The sequence below is a fragment of the Ambystoma mexicanum genome, chromosome 1p (genome assembly GCF_040938575.1).
Source record: "Ambystoma mexicanum isolate Mex_15411 chromosome 1p, UKY_AmexF1_1, whole genome shotgun sequence".
In the NCBI taxonomy this organism is placed as follows: domain Eukaryota; kingdom Metazoa; phylum Chordata; class Amphibia; order Caudata; family Ambystomatidae; genus Ambystoma; species Ambystoma mexicanum.
The window spans coordinates 794,175,999-794,194,742 of record NC_090921.1 but is presented as its reverse complement, the minus strand read 5'-3'; the positions used below and the strand labels follow the sequence as shown (position 1 = coordinate 794,194,742).

The 18,744-nt window shown below is 48.0% G+C and overlaps 1 protein-coding gene across 3 annotated transcripts in view; it reads right to left on the bottom strand.

Moving 5' to 3' along the window:
* The window catches only part of ATP8B2 (ATPase phospholipid transporting 8B2), a 2,597,648-nt gene that overhangs the window by 955,676 nt on the left and 1,623,228 nt on the right, over positions 1-18,744 (bottom strand). The window lies entirely within an intron of this gene.

Below are 18,744 nucleotides of genomic sequence, written 5' to 3'. Positions count from 1 at the left end.
AATCTTTTCCACTTATTAAAGTAACAGTGCCTTGTATTTGGTTTCCTGGACTCCTTTAGAATGTCCATACACCTCTGTGGTAATTTGAGATGTCCAAACTCTATGACTTCAGGAGCCATGCTGCTAGGTTCATAGAGTTGGGTTCCTGATGCACTGTTTGACCCTGTTGCTGGGACAGTAGGTTGTACCAGGCTGGGAGTCTGATGGGCTCGCACACCGCCATCCTGCGTAGGTGTGGAAACCATGGTTGTCTCGCCCACATGGGAGCAACTAGGATGAGCGTCATTGATTCCTTGTTCATCTTGTACACCACCTTCCTGATGAGAGGAGTTGGTGGAAAAGCGTACGCAAACATCCCTGACCAGTTCATCCACAGGGCATTCCCTTGGGAGTCCGGCTGGGGGAACCTGGATGCAAATCCTGGGCATTGTTTGTTTTCGCTTGTGGCGAATAGGTCTATAGTGGGGAAACCCCACTGAGAGAAGAGATCTTCACCCACGTCTCTGTGAAGGACCCATTCGTGTTCTTCTGGGAGGGAGTCTCTGCTTAGAGCATCCGCTAGGGAATTGAGCTCCCCTGGAACATGTTGCGATGACAGGAAGATGTTCCGTCTGAGTGCCCATATCCAGATTTTCTGGGCAAGCTTGGACAGATTTGGCGAACGAGTCCCCCCTTGCTTGTTCAGATAGAACATGGCTGTCGTGCTGTCCGTCCTGATCTGCACCGACAAGTTCAGTAGATGGGGCTCGAACGCCTTTAGCGCTCGGAATACTGCCAGAAGCTCTAGCAGATTGATGTGGTTCTTGGCTACTGAGTGAGACCAGAGACCCTGAACTGTGTGGTGGAGATGGTGAGCTCCCCACCCAGTCAGGCATGCATCTGTAGTCACCACGGCTTGTACTTCGGGATCGTAAAAGGGTTTCCCCTTTGCGAGATTCTCTCTTGTCCACCAGTGTAGGCTCTGTACGAGTGTTGGCGAAACGACCACTAGATCGTCCCAATGACCACTTGCCTGAGACCACTGTTTCGCCAACCATTCCTGCATGGGACGCATGCGCAGACGCGCGTGGGGGACCAGGTAAATGCAGGACGCAATCATGCCCAGTAACCGCATAGCTTTGCGTACTGTTATCTGTTGACCTGACTGATAATGCGGAATTTGCAGAAGTATATTCCGAATTCTCTCTTCCGAGGGGAAGGTCAATCCTTTCTGAGTATCTAGGATAGCTCCTAGAAACTGTTTTGAGGTGCTTGGCACCAGACTTGACTTTTTCTCGTTGATAGAGAAGCCTAATTCGTGGAGGAGGTCGATAGTCCTCTGAATGTTTGACCTGCAAATTCCTGGGGTTTCCCCCGTTATGAGCCAGTCGTCCAGATAAGGGTACACCGGGATTGCCTCCCTGCGTAGGTGTGCAGCCGCCACCGCCAGTACCTTGGTGAATACCCTTGGTGCTGAAGCTATCCCGAAGGGCAGTTGTGTGTTAGGTGTGTAGCGCTTGCGTCGCCGGGGGTCTTCCCCATAGCCGCCCTGCCGGACGACCTTCCGAGGTCGGGGACCTGCGCTCGTCGGCTGTCTTTTGACGCCGTAATGCCCTCCCCGTCCGAAAGTACGGCGTCGCTGCCATCGCTGAAGGCGCCCTCCGCTGCCATGGCCTCCTGCCTGGCGTGGTGGGCCCAACGCTTTGTCGAACGGTCCTTAAGTGTCTTAGGTTTAAACCTACTACACGCTCTGCAGTTCGCTTCGGGGTGATCCCTCGGCAAGCAGAGATTGCACGTGGCGTGCCTGTCGACCCAAGGGTATTTGCGATTGCACTTGGGGCAGAATTGAAAAGGGGTACCCTCCATACGCACCTTAAGGCAGCGGGCTGCTAAGTGTAGGAATATATAAATGTAACTATATATCAAGAGTGAAGAGTATGTACCACCCCCCACTCTCCCTACTTGTAAGGGCCGAGGCCAGCGGCCTACTAGGCCCGGGCCGAGGCCAGCGGCCTTCCGAGGCCCAGATCCGTCGTGCAGCAGTCGACGGTCGATGACTTCTCCAGCCGTCGTCGAGGTTGAGGGTCGACGTTGGGGTGGGGAAGGGAATGAATAAGAATTATAATTATAATAACAGCAAAAGTATGGCTAAGGCCAGGGAACTCCGCAAGTTGCTTCCGACTAGTATGGTGGAAAAAAACAATCTGAGGATCCTACACGCGTGAGGGATCTTGGGTACAGTGGACGTCACACTAGGGATAGTATTACTGGCAAAAACAAACTGTAATACTCCGCAGCTTCCACTAGATGTCGGCCTATGCACAGCATGTGATCTAAGCAGATTCCACAAGCCTCAGAAATATATATATAAAAAGCTCTATTTTCAGTATAGTCCCATTCATTTTCCCACAGAGGAAAAAGTTAAAGTATTGTGAAGCCGAAGTGCAAAAACGGCTTGACAGAATTGGACCAAATGAGAAACAACTGGGGCTTGAAGCGTTTACACTATTTCCGAGACAGTTCTGGTGTAAATAGGTCCAGAAGTTTAAACAATATTGGACAGGGAAGCGGGTGCCCCTTGCACCCAAAAAAATAGATATATCTCCTATGGTGCTTTGCAGCAGAGAGAGGCTGAGAGGCCCAGAGGCTCTACAATTCTATTGCTAATAACTTTTGACTTGCTGGATGGATTTGGATGCAATTTTCAAAACAAAAAGTTTGTCAAGTCGGCCTTGGTGCTTTGCAGCAGAGAAGTTGAGCAGTTTTCAGAAATGAAGAGCCACCATTCATTTATTTTTGCATGATGCGAGCGATTCCCACAATATTAATGGGAGAAGCAGCAAATGAAAGAACTCAAAACGCTATTTGGGGGACGAAAAAGGATGCCATCAAACTTTGGAATGAACTCACCAACTAGCTTACAGTCTCTAGTTCTCGGCATCAGAAGTCTCAAAACAATTCTCTTTATGTAGTCACTCCTAGGGGATACGGATTGTTTTGAACAGCGCTTAGATGGCCTGGCCGTAGGTGCTATACAAATTCCAATAACAATAACATCAGACTAGAGGTCATTAGTGGAAAAAAAGACACAATGTGAAGTTGGGGATTTGCATGCAGTTTGGAGAGCCAGTTACAGGTAGAAAATGTTCAGTCTATCAGGGGAAGAACGCATGAATCTCACGAGATTACAGCAGCAATGCTGCACGACGCACTCAGAAAACAATGTGCATTGCATGATCCAGAGTGATAGGGGTGTTAGGAAGAGAAAAGCAATTGAGTGGAATGAGGGCACCAGGAAAAAAGAAGAGAGACACATGCTGAGTAACTGAGGACGTGGAAGACTTTAATTCTGAGTAATTTATCCTGTTATACCAGAAATCTCTGACCCACCCCTCTATCGCAGGAATTTCTGTTTTTGGAAAGGATTACTGTGAAATTATCGTGGGAATAAGGAGTTAGGAAGAAAAAAAGAATGGTGCGACATCGCCAGTGGCCATGGCTACTGGGCACAAAAGCAAGATATTGGTGCAACAAGTACAGAGGCCAAGGCTCATTATGTGAAAAGTCTGTAGGCATATCAAATAATGCTGGATAGGGTAGAGAGATGCTGTAAAGCTTCAAAAAGATGTTTGGGTCCCAGCATGATCACCTCTGTTTTAGAGGAATTAAGTTGAAGTTTATTAGTCAGAGTCCAGCTTTTAACTTCTTGAGCATCACAAATCCTTTGTATTGAATCTGTTGCATTATTAATCATTGTAAGTGATTTCAACCCGGCACTCCACCCAAGTCAATGCCTAGCGTGTGATGCACAGTTGGAAACCTTAATTATACATTTTTGTCTATAAGTTCTTTTATTTCTGAATGATGTACCCTGTTTTGCAAAATTAAGAGATTTATTTTATGGATTTGAACAATATATATATATATAACACTATTAATGTTTATACAATGATCACCATTGGTGTGATGTCACAACAATCAACAATCTCTTTAATCAGAAGGAATATGGATAGGAACAATAATGCAGCATAGAACAAAGCTTTGTGTCGGTTCAGTCAAATGCAATGTCACTTTTTCCCCCTGATACTACTGAATCCCCCCCAATATGCAGTATAAAGAGATGGAAGGAGAGAACACAGGTCTCAGGAATCAACACTCAACAAATACAGTTTCAATCCAAATTCCACCCAGCAAGCATAGAAAGAAACAGGAATGATTTCAAAACAGGCCAAATGCTTTTAAGTGTGGTTTGGAATGAATGGGAAAAACACTGATAATGGATTTAATCCACTTAATTGGATTAAAAACTAGTGAGAGCCGCTTTGTATAGTTCCAGATAAACACTAGCAGTGATGATTGGATAACTAGCAGATTGAAAACGGAATTCTGAGGTCAGATGCAAAGAATAGCCGTTTTACACGTGGAGAAAAATTCCCGGCAAACCTTTCCGTGCGCGAGAAACGTGATTACCGGAAAACTATGAGGAAATGGGATTTGGGTCTGTTGGAAAACTGAGGATGTTAGCTTCTAATTGACACTTAGATTTCGTTTCTAGCATGTACGGTACGGAAGTTATGAAGGTTTTAGTAGAGGTCGATTTTTCTCAGAAAGATTCAAGATTTTCAAAGGAAAGATGCGCTTTTGAAATTACAAACAGGATTTTCTTTACACTAGGGAGTCTATGAAGCCACAAGATACCCAACGGTACAGCCACCAGAACAGCGGCGCCTCTGTGTGACTTTTGACCGCCGAGACACTTGTCTTTCTTCAGCAAATATATTAGCACAAAGATGATATTATCACTACAATTGTCAAAGGACTATATGGATGAGGGAAAGATTCAGAAAAACAAGAAAGGTTCTACAATGCAGTTCTGGATAGGATAGAATGTTTTGGATTGCATTACTTAAGGATAAGATACTGGCTATGGACAATTCTATGCTATAGATACTCACAACTATGGTTTGGAATAGGCCTGTCAAAGATCTGGTCAAAGGTTTTGGACTGGAATTCTGCTAGCCCACCGGACAGGATTCAGGCGATAGGTTCTGAACTCAGTACGGCACTCTGGACACTGCATGGCCTCTGGACTGGATCTGATGGGTTGGTTCTGGGTTGCAGCTCTGCTCTACTGTTTTGGATCTCTGGGTTCTAGCAAGAGTTCTTGGCAAGAAAGCAGAAACGGCACAGCCCGGCTGTTCTATTTGGTGTTGTTCCTCTTGGAAGTCTGGGGTTAAAATCAGGTTTCAAGATTTTAAAGGCCAGCTGAGAAGGGTTCAGCTTTGGAATTGGGCCTTCTCTGCTTTCAAAGTTCTGGAGTCTTGGATCTGTGTTTCTCCTGCAGAGCGCTTTGCCAGTAAATCAGTTGATGGATGAATCTGTGTGTGTCTCCCTAGGTCCCAAACTGTCCCTATTTATGTATTTCCCTAAGGGGTGGGTAGGCTGAATTATACTAAGCACACCGTCTCTATTGGTTAAAGTCTGTCCTCTCTCCTGATTTGAGAAGGAACACATGGTTTCATGATGATGCGGTAATTTACAATCCAGGGAGTACCTCCCCTTTGTTTCTGTCCTGTAAATCTATTTTTCACATAAATCATATTTACAATATCACCAACTTGCTAATACATATTTACATCACAGATTTAGCAGAGCACGTATCCGTCCGAGTCCCATCTTCGTGAGAGCGTTGGTTCAAATTTGACAGTTTTGCGCGCTTTTGGTTGGGTACCCAGTGTCAGATCTGTCCACATTTTTCTACATATATGCGCATGACATCTGGGCATAATCCTGTGAAGTTTCATATTTCTAGCATTATCACAATTGCTACAACATTAAAATTTTGGTAGTCCGTCTCTGAACATCGCACAGAGTTCAGAGTAGTTTCAAACTGTGAGCAGAATTTTCATGTTAACAACCTATAAATTACAGATTTTTACAAATTTTGCACAGTTCTCTAGGAGTCTTTTTCAAAAAGATATTTTCTTGTAGTCTAAGATACACATATCTGTCTGGTTCCGCCCCCATGGTTTTGCTGGGCCCAGGGCGGTCCAGGGCTCTCTTTCTGCTGACAGTTGTTTCTGTTGACACCTGAATTTGCATTCCCTTTCAGTCCAGGAAGCCTATTGTCTCTCCCCAGAGAAGCAGAGCAAAATCTCCTCCTCCTTTAATTAGCATCCAACTGAGAGTTCCTGGGCAGAGAGCAAAAGGGAAGGCACCTTTGTTTGGGACAAACTGTGGAATGTGCTTTTGTAGTCCTGTGGCCAGCATCAGTTCACTTTAAAACACTTTGTTTAAAATTGTCTTTTCTAAAATACACCTTACATTTTCAACAAGTATACACACAGATCTCTTAATTCAGTCTTTTTAAAACATAGAAATTGAATAGTAGCAACATATATTGCTTTTGATGGCAAGTCTCTTCTTTTCCACAATTTGATCTTAATGTGCAAATTTAAACTAACAATATAAGTAAATGACAGCTTTGACACAGGCGAGCGGAGGTACTGCGCCCATATTCTGACATTTTCCAGGCAAGCACCTTTTTGAACGTGGATATTCTTGTGATGAAATGTGCTTCTCCTGACATTGTGCTTAAGGGGATTCCTTAAATAAGGTGATGGTTAACACCCAACAAGGATGTTGGATCTTTTCTGATGTTTGGGCAACCATTATTTTGCAATTTCAACAGCCAAGGAAAAACGGATTTTAGAGCACTTCTGGCTTTTCCTGGCAATGCAGCACTGCCTTCTCAAGTAGTTCCATTTCACTCTGTGGGCAGCTCAATGACAGGTTTTGGCAGTGTGGTCTCCTGTTCTACCACTGACACAGGCGAAGTAGATTTGGCAGCCTATTTTTCCGGTTTCCCTTGCGCACTTCTCTGAGATTTTTAGCGCGCATAGGGCTTTTTGGCAGCCATTCTGTTGTTTCTGATGAAAGCAGCACACCGTGGTGTTGCAGTGCTGAGCCTAGTGGGTCAGAACATCCCACATCCTGACATAAAATCGAGTATCGTCTGCATAAGAGTGAAAGCTCAACTCAAACTTGGAGGCGATACTCAGCAGTGGTTGAATATAAATATTAAACAGAGGTGAAAGGGAGGAGCCCTGGGGGACATCACAAGGAACAGTAAGAGAGGTGGAACAGAAAGTGCTAATTTTTACCTGCTGAGCCCAGTCTAACAGAAAGGATGAGAAACATTTGAACAAGTGGTGTGACACACACACACACACACACACACACACACACACAGACTCAGACAGCCTAGATGTAAGGATGCCAAAGTCAACCGTCGAATGCCGCCGATATGTCGAGCATGACCAGCAGACTAAGACTTCAGTATGTCATCTCATAGAACAATAAGTGCTGTCTCAGTACCATGTTGAGGCCTGAAGCCTGAAGGGAAAGTATCAGGAAGTTCATGAGCTTCCAAGATCCTCTGTAATTGACTAGTAGCAACCTTTTCTATGATTTTGGCTGTCCATATAAGACCTAAAATAGGGGCAATAGTTCGCAAATATATTATGATCCACTGTGAATTTCTTCAATAGCGGGGTCAAGAAGGATTTCTTAAGCTCCTTAAGAACCATACCATGCACAACAGACCAATTGACAAAGCTAACAATACAATTGCTAAGTTCACGAGCATGGCGTAATCGTGGCAGGCAGGAATGGGTTCATAATTATAATTTGATGGTTTAAGAATTGCATTTGTGCTTTATAGGTTTGCCTTAGTTGCCAGGGGAAGCCTCCATAACAGAGCGGGACGCCTGCAGTTCGGAGCTGGGGACTGGCACTTGAGAATCCTCTGTTTCCCTATCAGATGTCTCCTCTGCATCACTAAGGAAGCCCGGCTGTTCTGCTCCGCCTCAGAGTCCTCCATGCAAGCAGGGTATTCTGTTGATGCCTTAGCTTGCATCATGTAGGCTGCCCAGCGTTTTGATAATCGAACCTTAAGCGTCTTCGGTTTGAAGAGCTTACACCATCGACATTTGGCCTGCTGGTGGTCTCTTGGAAGACAATCGTTACACACTTTTAATGTATTTTTCTATGGAAATTTACAGTTAAAGGAGAGACAAATTTAAAAGGTGTCTTCTCCATGACGAACGCTGGAGGACAGTGAGAAGATGTGTGGAGACAGTCTCTTAAAATGTGTTAAATGTTTAGCCCCCATTCTCCCTACTGTGAAGGCTGAAGCCTGAAGAGATGTAGACCGTTGTCGATGCTCCGGAACCGTTGAGTGCCGCAAAGTCGCTGTTGAATGTCGGCAGGTTGCGTCAAGTATGCTCATTGAAAACGGTAATTTGAAGTATAATAATAGTTCAATATAAATGCTCGATGACAAGCAATGAACTCCGAAAAACTAGAACTCTGCGAAATGCAACCAACCCGATGGCGGACAACAACAATCCGAGGACCTAGACGGGTGAAGGATCATGGGTACTGTACATGTTATAGCAGGGTGAGTATTACATACATGCCCAGTCCACGTCCCATTTTGAAATAAAAAAAAGAAATAATGTAATACTCTGCACCAACCATTAGATGTCAGCCTATGCAAATCATGCGAGTCTAAGCAGATTCACACGCCACAGAAATACACACACACAATGTTGTTGAGATTACACATCCAAGCAATCTAAGAGGCACCTTTGCATTAATTCCCACTTTAGAGATGAACAAGTTACTTACCAACCGGTAACGTTCTTTCGACTGGATGTTCCTCCAACGTATTCCTCATCTTAGATGTATTCCATCCAGCTTTAGCTGCTTCGGAAATTTGTTCTCGGCAGAGGGCGCTGTGCGTCGAATCGAAGTCCCTCGAAGGCCCGCGTCGAGGGTGACGTAATCGGGTATACAAGTAGCACGTGCGGCACCCGTTGGCCTCAGTTCTGTTTTTCCCCTCTTGCTCTGCTGTATAGATAGTGTAGGTAGCCAGGTGTCAGAGTTGTGAGAGTTGAAGTGGTAATAATACTGGAAAATCTACAGAGGGGTATGATGGGAGAGCGATGAGGAATACGTTGGAGGCACATCCAGTCGAAAGAACGTTACCAGTTGGTAAGTAACTTGTTCTTCGAATGGATTGTGTCCTCCAACATATTCCTTATCTTAGATAGACTCCCAAAGCAGTGTAGAAAGCTCTCTGGAGGATGGAGTAGATTTTCAATATTATATATCTGAATAAAACACTGCTTTACCAAAAGCAAGCTTTTTAGAGTGGGAAGCACCCAAACTACAGAATTTAGAAAAAGTGTGCAGCGATAATCAAGTTTCTGCTTCACAAACAGATTTTATGGGAACACCTCTTTGAAGGGCTGTCGAAGAGGCTATGCCTCTGGTAGAACGGGCCCTCAAGCCTTATGGTGGACCTTTGCCCGCCAATCTGTAGTATTCTGAAATGCAAAGCACAATCCAACGTGATAGGGTTTGTTTTGACACCGATTGACCCAATTTCCTTCCGGTGTAGCCAATGAAAAGTTGATTATCCACTCTAAGCTTGGAGAGCCTAGAAATGTAAAAGCTTAGAGCTGTTCTCGGGTCCAGCCTGTGCAATCTTTCCCCCTCCTTACTGGGATGAGGTGGAGGATAGAACGTGGGCAGAATAATTCTGATTTAAATGGAAATCAGACAACTTCAGGTAAGAATGAAGGTTTAACCCTCAATACAACTCTGTCCCTGTGGAAAACAGTATATGGTGGCCCAGAAGACAGTGCCTGCAATTCGCTCACTCTTCGTGCAGATGTTAAAGCAACTAAAAAAAACGGTTTTCAACATTAGTAATCTTAATGGACAAGTGTGCAAGCGTTCAAAAGCGGCACACATTAAAAACTTTTGAACCAGATTAAGGTCCCAAACTGGGACTTGGAAAGAAGGAGGGAACACATTGGTGAGTCCCTTTAAGAATTGTATTATCAAAGGAATTTTAAAGTAGGAACATTCTTCCGAAGAGCGCTTGAAAAAGGAAAGCGCTTCAAGATAACCTTTAATGGACCCAACATTGAAGCCTCTATGTGCAGGGACAAGAGGAAAGACAACACTTACAGGGATAGAACACAGAAAAGGATCAACATTCTTTTCCCTGCACCAGTTGCAAAACTTCTTCCAGCAGCAACGGTACAGAGATTTTGTTGCTGGCCATCTTACCGAAAGCAACACCTCCATGACGTCATCTGGAAGGTCCCAATCCTTGTATCTCAGCCTTTCAGATACCAAGCATGAAGGTTGAGAGTCCTGACCTCTGGATGGAGAACCTGGTCCTCCATTTATGAGAGAAGGTCCTCTCTCTGAGGAAGATGTAACGGAGGGCAGATGGACATGTCTAGAAGGTCCGAGTACCATATTCTCCTGGTCTTAGGATCATGCAGTTTCCGAACCTTCTCAATATCCCGATGACTTGAGGAATGACGGGAATCGGAGGGAACGCGTATAGCAGTGGGAAGTTCCACTCCACCACAAACGTGTCCCTTAGGGCTGCTCTCTGGGGAAATTCCCTTGAGCAATACTTTTCGAACTTCCGGTTGATTCCGGTCGCAAACAAGTCTACTTGAGGGGTTCCCCAAAGGGTGACCTCCTGAAGGACTTCCTGAGCCAGTTCCCACTCGTGGGACACCGTACTCTGCCTGCTCAGAGCGTCCGCCGTCATATTCTCCTCCCCAGCTAGATAAACTGCTGTTAAGGAGATTCCTTCTTGAATTGCCCAATACCAGAGCCGCATTGCCTCTCGGCACAGAGGTAGTGACCCTACACCTCCTCTTTTGTTTAGGTAATGCGTGGCCACTGTGTTGTCTGTCATTATCAGGAAAAAAAAATCCCTGACAGATGGCAGAAAAGCCTTCAGCGCTAGTCTGATTGCTCTCAGCTCTAAAAGGTTGATCTGTAGTTTGGACTCAGATGGAGACCAACACCCGCTTATTGTCAGAACGTTGGCATGAGCTCCCCACCCCATGAGTGAGGCGTCCATCACTACTGGAATCTCCGCCCATGGTTGCCAAAAATGTTCTCCTTTTAGGATGTTCTCTGTGCAAGTCCACCACAGAAGATCCTGCCGAACCTTGGTCGGAATCTGAAGGAGATCTGTCATTTGACCTGAGAACTGGGACTATTGAGTCTTTAGAGCACATTGAAGGGATCTCATCCTCGGGCGTGCTTCTGGCACTAGGAAAATGTAGGATGCCATGAGGCCAAGCAACCTCAAGAATTCGTAGGCCTGGAAAGTTTGGGCATTTTGGAATTTGGAAGCCATCTGAAGAATGTCTTGAGCCCCGCGACTTGGGAGGCAAGCTCTTACCAAAGAATGTGTAATACAGCCCCCCTATGTACTGGAGCTGTTGGGAAGGTGTCATTTGTGACTTCTTGAAATTGAGGGAGAAGCCCAGTCTGTGGATAAAGTGTTAGGTGACTTTCAGATGATCCAGGGCTTGTTCGGCAGAACGTGCCCTGATCAACCAATCGTCCAGGTAGGGGTAGATGTGAATCCCCCCCTTGCAGGAGGTGCGCTGCCACCACTACCATTAACTTCGTGAAGACCCTCGGGCAGAGGTCAACCCGAATGGCAGGACTCAAAACTGATAGTGCGAGTCGCCAACTACGAACCTCAGGTATTTTCTGAGCTTGAGATGGATTGGCACATGAAAATAAGCATCCTGGAGGTCCAATGACACCTACCAATCCAGAAGTTGAAGGGCCTGAAGCATCTGAGAAAGAGTGACCATCTTGAACTTGTCCTTCCTGAGGAGCTTGTTCAAGCCTCTTAAGTCCAAGATGGGTCTCAGTCTTCCGTCCTTTTTGGGAATCAAAAAATATGGGGAGTACCATCCCTTGTTCCTCTACACTACAGGTACTGGTTCTATAGCACCTTTCTCCAGCAGTGTTAAGACTTCCCTGCTGTAGGAGCGGGTCTGGAAACTTCAAACAGTGTCTCCCTGGTGGACTGCTTTCAGGTTGCGTTAGAAAAGGGAGGCAGTAACCTTGGGCTATTATTCTAGAGCCCAAGCATCCGAAGTAATGGCTCGCCATTCTTGTAGATGCTGTGACAGCCTGCCTCCCACAGGTCCTTGTGAAGCAAGTCCTCAAAGTGGTTTTGTGGCGGTTGCTGCAGCCTCTGATGGTAAAGAGGCTGCATCTGGGGCTGGCTTTGCACATTTTCCTCGTCCATCACAAGGGGCTTTTTTCTGGCCTCTGACTGGCCATTCCTCTCGCCTTTCCATACGAGGAGTAGTAACGATAGGATCGTCCCCTCCAAGATTGTACTGATGCACGAAAAGGCTGATGTTGCCTAATAGCAGCTCCTAAAGATTTGGCAGCCGCTTTTGAGGTCTGCAACCTCTCAAGGCTCTCGTCAGCCTTGTTGCCAAAAAGGTGAGACCCGTCAAAGGGCATGTTCAAAAGATGGTTTTGCACATCTGGTGCGAAACCCGACTTTCGCAACCAAACAAATCTGCGCATTACCTTGCTAGTGGCCATGGACCTGCTCACACTATCTGCAGTGTCCAATCCAGACTGAAGGGATTCCTGCATGGACTCCTTTCCATCCCCAACGATGGCTATCCTTCCCTTTCTTCCCCTTCTGGTAGTGCTCCGCTGCCATTGCAATGCACTCCCACAGAGTGTACGAAAATTTTGCCAAGGCACATGCACATGTGGAGTTATCCAATTTTAACACCATACTCCCAGCCCAACCATCCACACGCTTGTCGTCCCTATCCGGAGGGGTGGAAGGGTACGAGTAGGGTGTTTGAACAGATAGCCGGGGTCGCTACTGGAAGGGCGGTACTTTGAAGTGAGGGACTTATTCACAGGAGGAATTGAGTCCAGGGTCTCCCAATCTTTGGCCACCCTATTTTTTAAGGAGTAAAATCGGATCTTCAGTGGGGCCATGAACCAATATATCAGTCAGATCGTCCTGGATGAACTGAGTTGGTGGTCTAGCCCATCCTAAATAATCGACCACCTTTGTCATCAGCTGCCTGTATGAGGACTGGCATGTTCTCCTGGTTCTGGCCTGCCAAAATCTGTCTGAAGTGCCAATACCACTTGCATTATGCAAGGTTTCCACCAGATCTCTCATTCAGGCATTCTGGAACATTCGGGGTGCCATACTCTAGGCCAAAAGGAACATCCTCCTCCTCCTCCTCCTCCGACCTCTCTTGTTCTTCAAAAATTGAAGTTAAGGATTTAAAATATTCTTTCCTTGGTAGAGATTTATACATTTTTTCTGGAGGAGGTGTTGCAGTAGAGACTGAAGGCTTTATGGGCTTTGCAGCTTTTTCTTTTGCTGCTATTTTGACAGTTTTTGGCTGAATTGAGCCTTTGAAACATTCGGCGCAGAAGGCTTCAGAGTCCACGTCGACAAGGGCGTCGACGAAAAAGTAGTGTTAGGCAGAAACCTGTGCAGTTCCCTTGGGGACCACTGCAAAAGATTTAGGACTACAGTTGTTGGCAGTAAACCCACTTGGTAGCAGTCTGTACCACCCAGATTTACCTGGTAGCTGTGGCTGAGCAGTTAGACTTCCCTCAAGAAGAGTTAGGCAGTATGTAAAGTATACACAATAGGCACTCGGGTACAATAGCACAAGCAAACACTGACCAGAGCTTGGTAAAAAGGTATATAATTATTTATTTAAAAACACACTTGACACACTCCAGCACTATTATTGTAAATCACTCTAAACACAGTTACTATTATTATATATACATCCCCATTTCCTTATCAGACAAGTCTTAGTTAACACCACTTATTTCCAGACAGAGGTGAGCGCTTAACTATAGATGACACTCCAATAAGTTAACGAAAAAGGGAGGGAAAAAGGCAGAACATAGGAAAATACACCACACTAATATTTAGGAACTCTTAAGCAAGGCAGGAAAGTCAAAAGTTACTTGTGAGCCAAAGTTCATAGGCCGGGCCCACTCTTGGAGAGAGCAGGGCACAAATGCACCCAAGATCACACAATGACAACAAGCTTAAAAAGTCTTGCAGGGAGTTCGACAAGGTTTTAGTTAGGCTTAAAAAAGTTTAGCCAGGGTGTCCCAGGCTAACCCAGGTTCGAAAGCCGGGGGCTAAATCTACCCCGTACAGTCGGTTGCAAGGGAAGCCAGGCGGAACACGGTACCTTAGGTGGAAAGGATCCTCCAGCGGGGGCAGTTGTTCCTGGCAGCGGGTGCAAGTCGCTGTGTCGTCCAGAGGAAGAGAAGATCTCGACGTGGAGGAAAGGTGAAGGTCGTTGCACTGCCAGGGAAGAAACCAGCCGTGGAGTTTTCCGGTTAAGGAACAAGTTACTTACCTGTAACTGTTGTTCTCCAGCATGGGTCTGGCATGGATTCACATGCTCATGAATATTCCCCGTCGTCAGGCTGGGAATCCTCGGTAAAGAAAAAACCAGTATCAGTTTCGTTTCTGATCTGTCTTCGGTCCGACGCCACCTTACCTTCCTGCAGGATCTCCAGGGCATCCGCCCTCTTGTCGTCCGGTAGGAAGTCCAGCAGGGGAGCCAGTTTGTACCATAGCTCCCTGTCGTAGCGGGCCACGATAGCCAAGGCGCTGGCCGCTTTAATCGTCGTCGCTGCAGACGAGATGACCCTGCGTCCCATAGCGTCCAATTTCTTTCCCTTGCCGTCCGGTGGGGAAGTCGATGTGGAGGCCGCACCCCCCCCCCGCTTTCTTCCTGGCCGCCGCGGAGACGACGGAGTCCGGGGTAGGCTGCGCCCGGAGGCACAGGGGGGCCGCGTCCGGGACCCGGTACTTCTTCTCGTACCGGTCTCTTCTAGCTGGCGTCGTGGCAGGGTTCTTGAGGAGGGCGAGGCCCTCATCCCAAATGTCGTCCAGTAGAGGCACCGCGAGGACCGTCTTCCTCTTGGCCTCGCGCCGTTGATAAAGGAATCCTTCCTTTTTCTTCTCCTCAGGGCAGAGTTGGAAAAGCTCGGATGCCCTGGCGATCATGGAGTGGAACGATCCAATCTCGTCGGGCGGAGAAGCCCTGGTGGGAGGTGACGACGGTAGATCCTCGTCGTATAACTCGTCGTCCGTACCCGTCGCTGCCGTGTCAGTCCCCGTATCATCCCCTCGGGTGGACGGGGAGGAGGGCTGGACGGGGCGCGACGGCTGAAAAGGAGGTGGAGGGTGAATCCTTCTTTTCTTGGGCGGGGGAACACCAGAAGGTCCCGGTTCAGGATCCCCCGACGGGAGAGGTTCCTCCGTCGGCAACGGTAGTCTCGTCCTTATCTCTGAGCATAAGGACTGTATAGCCAACAAAATGGCCGCCGAGTTGTCTTGCGGCGCTGGCAGAGGGGAATCCGACGGGCGATCAGGGGCCCCGTCGGCACCCTCGACGATGTCGTCGTCACCTGCGTCGGGATCCATCCCGACGGGCCGGTCTTCTTCCACGCCAAGGCCGTGGCTTAAGACCTCGATCAGCTCTTCCTCCGAGGTTGAGGCCGAATCTACGACGACGCCCTGCCCCCCCTTCTTCCCCGCCGGGGATTTCACGGGGGTCCTATCGATGGGCACAAAAGAGGACTCCCTCCGAGGTGGCAGGGAGACTCTGAGCCCCGAGGTCGCCACCACTGGTGTAGCCTCCACAGGCTGAGCCAGGGCCGCCGCGACAGTATCGATAGAGGGCTTGGCCGGATGGATTAAGGCCTTCACCACCTTAGGTGCGCTCACCGCCTTATCCTTGAGGGGGGGGGGACACTGCCTCGCTCCCCCTCCGATGGGGCCTTCGAGCTCGACCGGGGCCTCTCCAGGAGCTTCGCCGGGTGCTCGCCCTTCCTCTTACCTGACCCAGAGCGTTGGCTCGTGGCTGATGGTGCCGGGGAGGGTGCGCCCTGCCTGGCGCCCGTAGAGCCCGACCGTTCGGCGCTCCCGGTGCCAGCGGACTCGCGGTGCTTGGCCTTGTGTTGGACCCCCGTCGCCGGGGCGTCCTCAAAGGTCTTAGAAGACCGCTCGGATTTCTTCCTCTTCTTCTCGCCTGACGGGCTCTTCCCTTCCAGCCAGTTGGCGAGACGTTGATGGCGGTCCTTCATGGTCCGCTCCGACATATTGCCGCAAAACGCACAGTCCTTCTCCACGTGCGTCTTGTCCTCATGTAAGCAGTAGAGACAAAAGGAGTGTTCGTCCTCCTTAAAGACGTTCTGCAGCTGGCATCCAGGGCAGATCCTGAACAGCTTTCCGGGCGTCGAGCTTCCCTTCTCCTGGGCCATGTCCGGGCCTGAGAAGCTTCTGGAGTCCTCCAAAAGCGTAGCTCGATGAAATCTTCACCCTTGAGGGGCGCAGACGAATCCGACACGGGTCCCCGTTGATCGGATGGAGAGTCGGTGGAGCTTGAGGCTCTTTTGACCGAAAAAACGAAGTTTTTGAGAAAAAACGTGAAAAAATAGCACTAACGCTCGAGAGCAATAGCACGAGGATCCCAACACATGAACGTGCGGTAAAAATCTGAAGATGGCTGCCAGAGGCGGTGCTTAGGTAGAGGGCAGTCATTGGCTGTGGTCAGTATGACGCAGAGACCAGTGATTGGTTATTACTACGAAAGACAGATCAGAAACGAAACTGATACTGGTTTTTTCTTTACCGAGGATTCCCAGCCTGACGACGGGGAATATTCATGAGCATGTGAATCCATGCCAGACCCCATGCTGGAGAAAGGTACTACCCTTTGATTTTCGGTAGTGGTAAAACGTGGTATCCCGGTTGCCGGGGTGCTTGGCAAAGGCAAGGCGGCCACGAGATGTTCCAGGAAGCGAAAAAGGAAGCAGACTGGTTATCCCCACCAGTCGAAGGAAGAAGACTCTCCAGGCTGGAGATCTCCTCTGTCATTGGGAAAAAGTGGTGAGACTGTTCAGCAGGGCTCCACCGGTGGTGTCGTCATAGCAGGTCGGCTCAGCTTCTCCCTAGTCGGATTCTTAGGTCCTGTGGAGACTTCTGAAGTTCCAGTCCCCAAAGCCCTGCTTTTATGCAGCAAACCCTCATTCACTCAGCCTAGCTGTCACTCAAACATGCTAAGTGGTGAGCCGGCCAGCTCACCACTTGGGCCAATCAGGACGGAGTGCTACTTGAGTTTCCTAGGTAACTCAGTCCAGGGTGCCTAAACCCCCTCCCACACCCCCTGTGGTACCCAGACAGAGTGGCACCACTTTTGGAGGCTTCTGTGGAGAAGCCCGCCAAAAAGTGGAACAAAGGGCTCGACTTGGGTTGGAGTCACAGAAGAGAACACAAACGCCATTTTAGAATCGAGTCTTGGCAAAAAATACCAACCGGAGAATTAATATTAATTAAATAAACCAGCTGTATGTTCGAGGCTATGAGAATTAAATAATTAAAGTTGGAAGCCTCGAACAATGGGAAAATCCCATAGGAATATATTCGCGGTCGAATATAAAAAGTAGTTTCCACTGCCACCAGCCAAAACTCGATCAGGGGGGACGGAGGCGTGCCCCCTCGACTAACAGACCCCGGGCAATCGAATTGCCCCGGCCAGTACGTCCACAATATGATGGTTTGTACTGGTTCTGTTCAGAATTTGAGACTAGTAAAGTCAATGGTGACTTTACATGCCCTGGGAGACAGTAGTCAGTCCCAGGGTATGGAGTCTATACTGGGGGGTCACTATGACACCCCTGTGTTACTGCACTGAGGGTGCTGTGTAACACACATCACAAAAACACATGAAGCCCTATGGAGTAAAATACCCCATAGCCCATTAAACACATCTAGAGTCAAAGAAATACACTCAAATCATGCCCAAGAGTGAGGGTAAAAGAGTCTCACTCTTGGCAGGAGAAAAAAATAAACCCCAAAAATCCAGCAAAGCTGCTGGGGGACTCACTAGGTTAGGAAATTCAGCCTTAACAGAGAATTCTCCCTAACAAGTAGTAGTCGATCTTTTTCGCTCAGGGTCCTGGAGGGTTCCCAAGCTTTTCTCTTTCGATCACCAGGGCTCGAGGGCGCACGAGTGTCGGATCAGTAACGCTCCCGGCCGGCTTCCGAGGAAGGCGCAGACCGAGGCTTAGCCTTTTCAAAAACCTCCATCATTTTAATTCTAAATGCTTCCCATTCTTCGGAGTAAGAATCTTTTGTAGGGCATCTCATTCTCTTGGGGGATTCGTTAGAGGACGAGGCGGAAGGGGACCGGTGGTGTCTTTTTTTGGACTTTTTCGTTGAAGACGAAGAGTGGTGTGAACCACTTCGGGGCCTAGACCGATGCTTTTGCCTTTCCCGTCGAGGAGATTTCTCCTCATGGGACCTCGACGATTGAGGCTTTTCTGTCAGGTTTTCTACCTACCTGTTTTCCCTTCCTCTCTCACAAGGCCTTCCCAGTCATTGCCTCACACTTCGTACAGGCCTCCATGTCGTGGCCTTCACCGAGGCACCACAGACACTCTCAGTGCGGATCCGTGATGGACATTTTGGAACCACAGGATTTACACTTTTTGAACCCCGAACGCTGGGGAAGTCGGGGGTCGACGACGAGGACATCTCCAATATCGCTTCACAATAACTGCGTCACAGAACTACTCGAGGCATGCCGAGTCTCCGAATCAACACGTACTGCAAAAAAACTGAACTGCGGCCAACGGGCGCCGCGCGTGCTACTTGTATACCCGATGACATCACCCTCGACGGAGGCCTTCGAGGGACTTCGACTCGATATCGACGCACAGCGCCCTCTGCCGAGAAAACATTTCCGAAGCAGCTAAAGCTGGATGGAATACATCTAAGATGAGGAATACGTTGGAAGACACAATCCATTCAAAATACAGGTTCTCCCC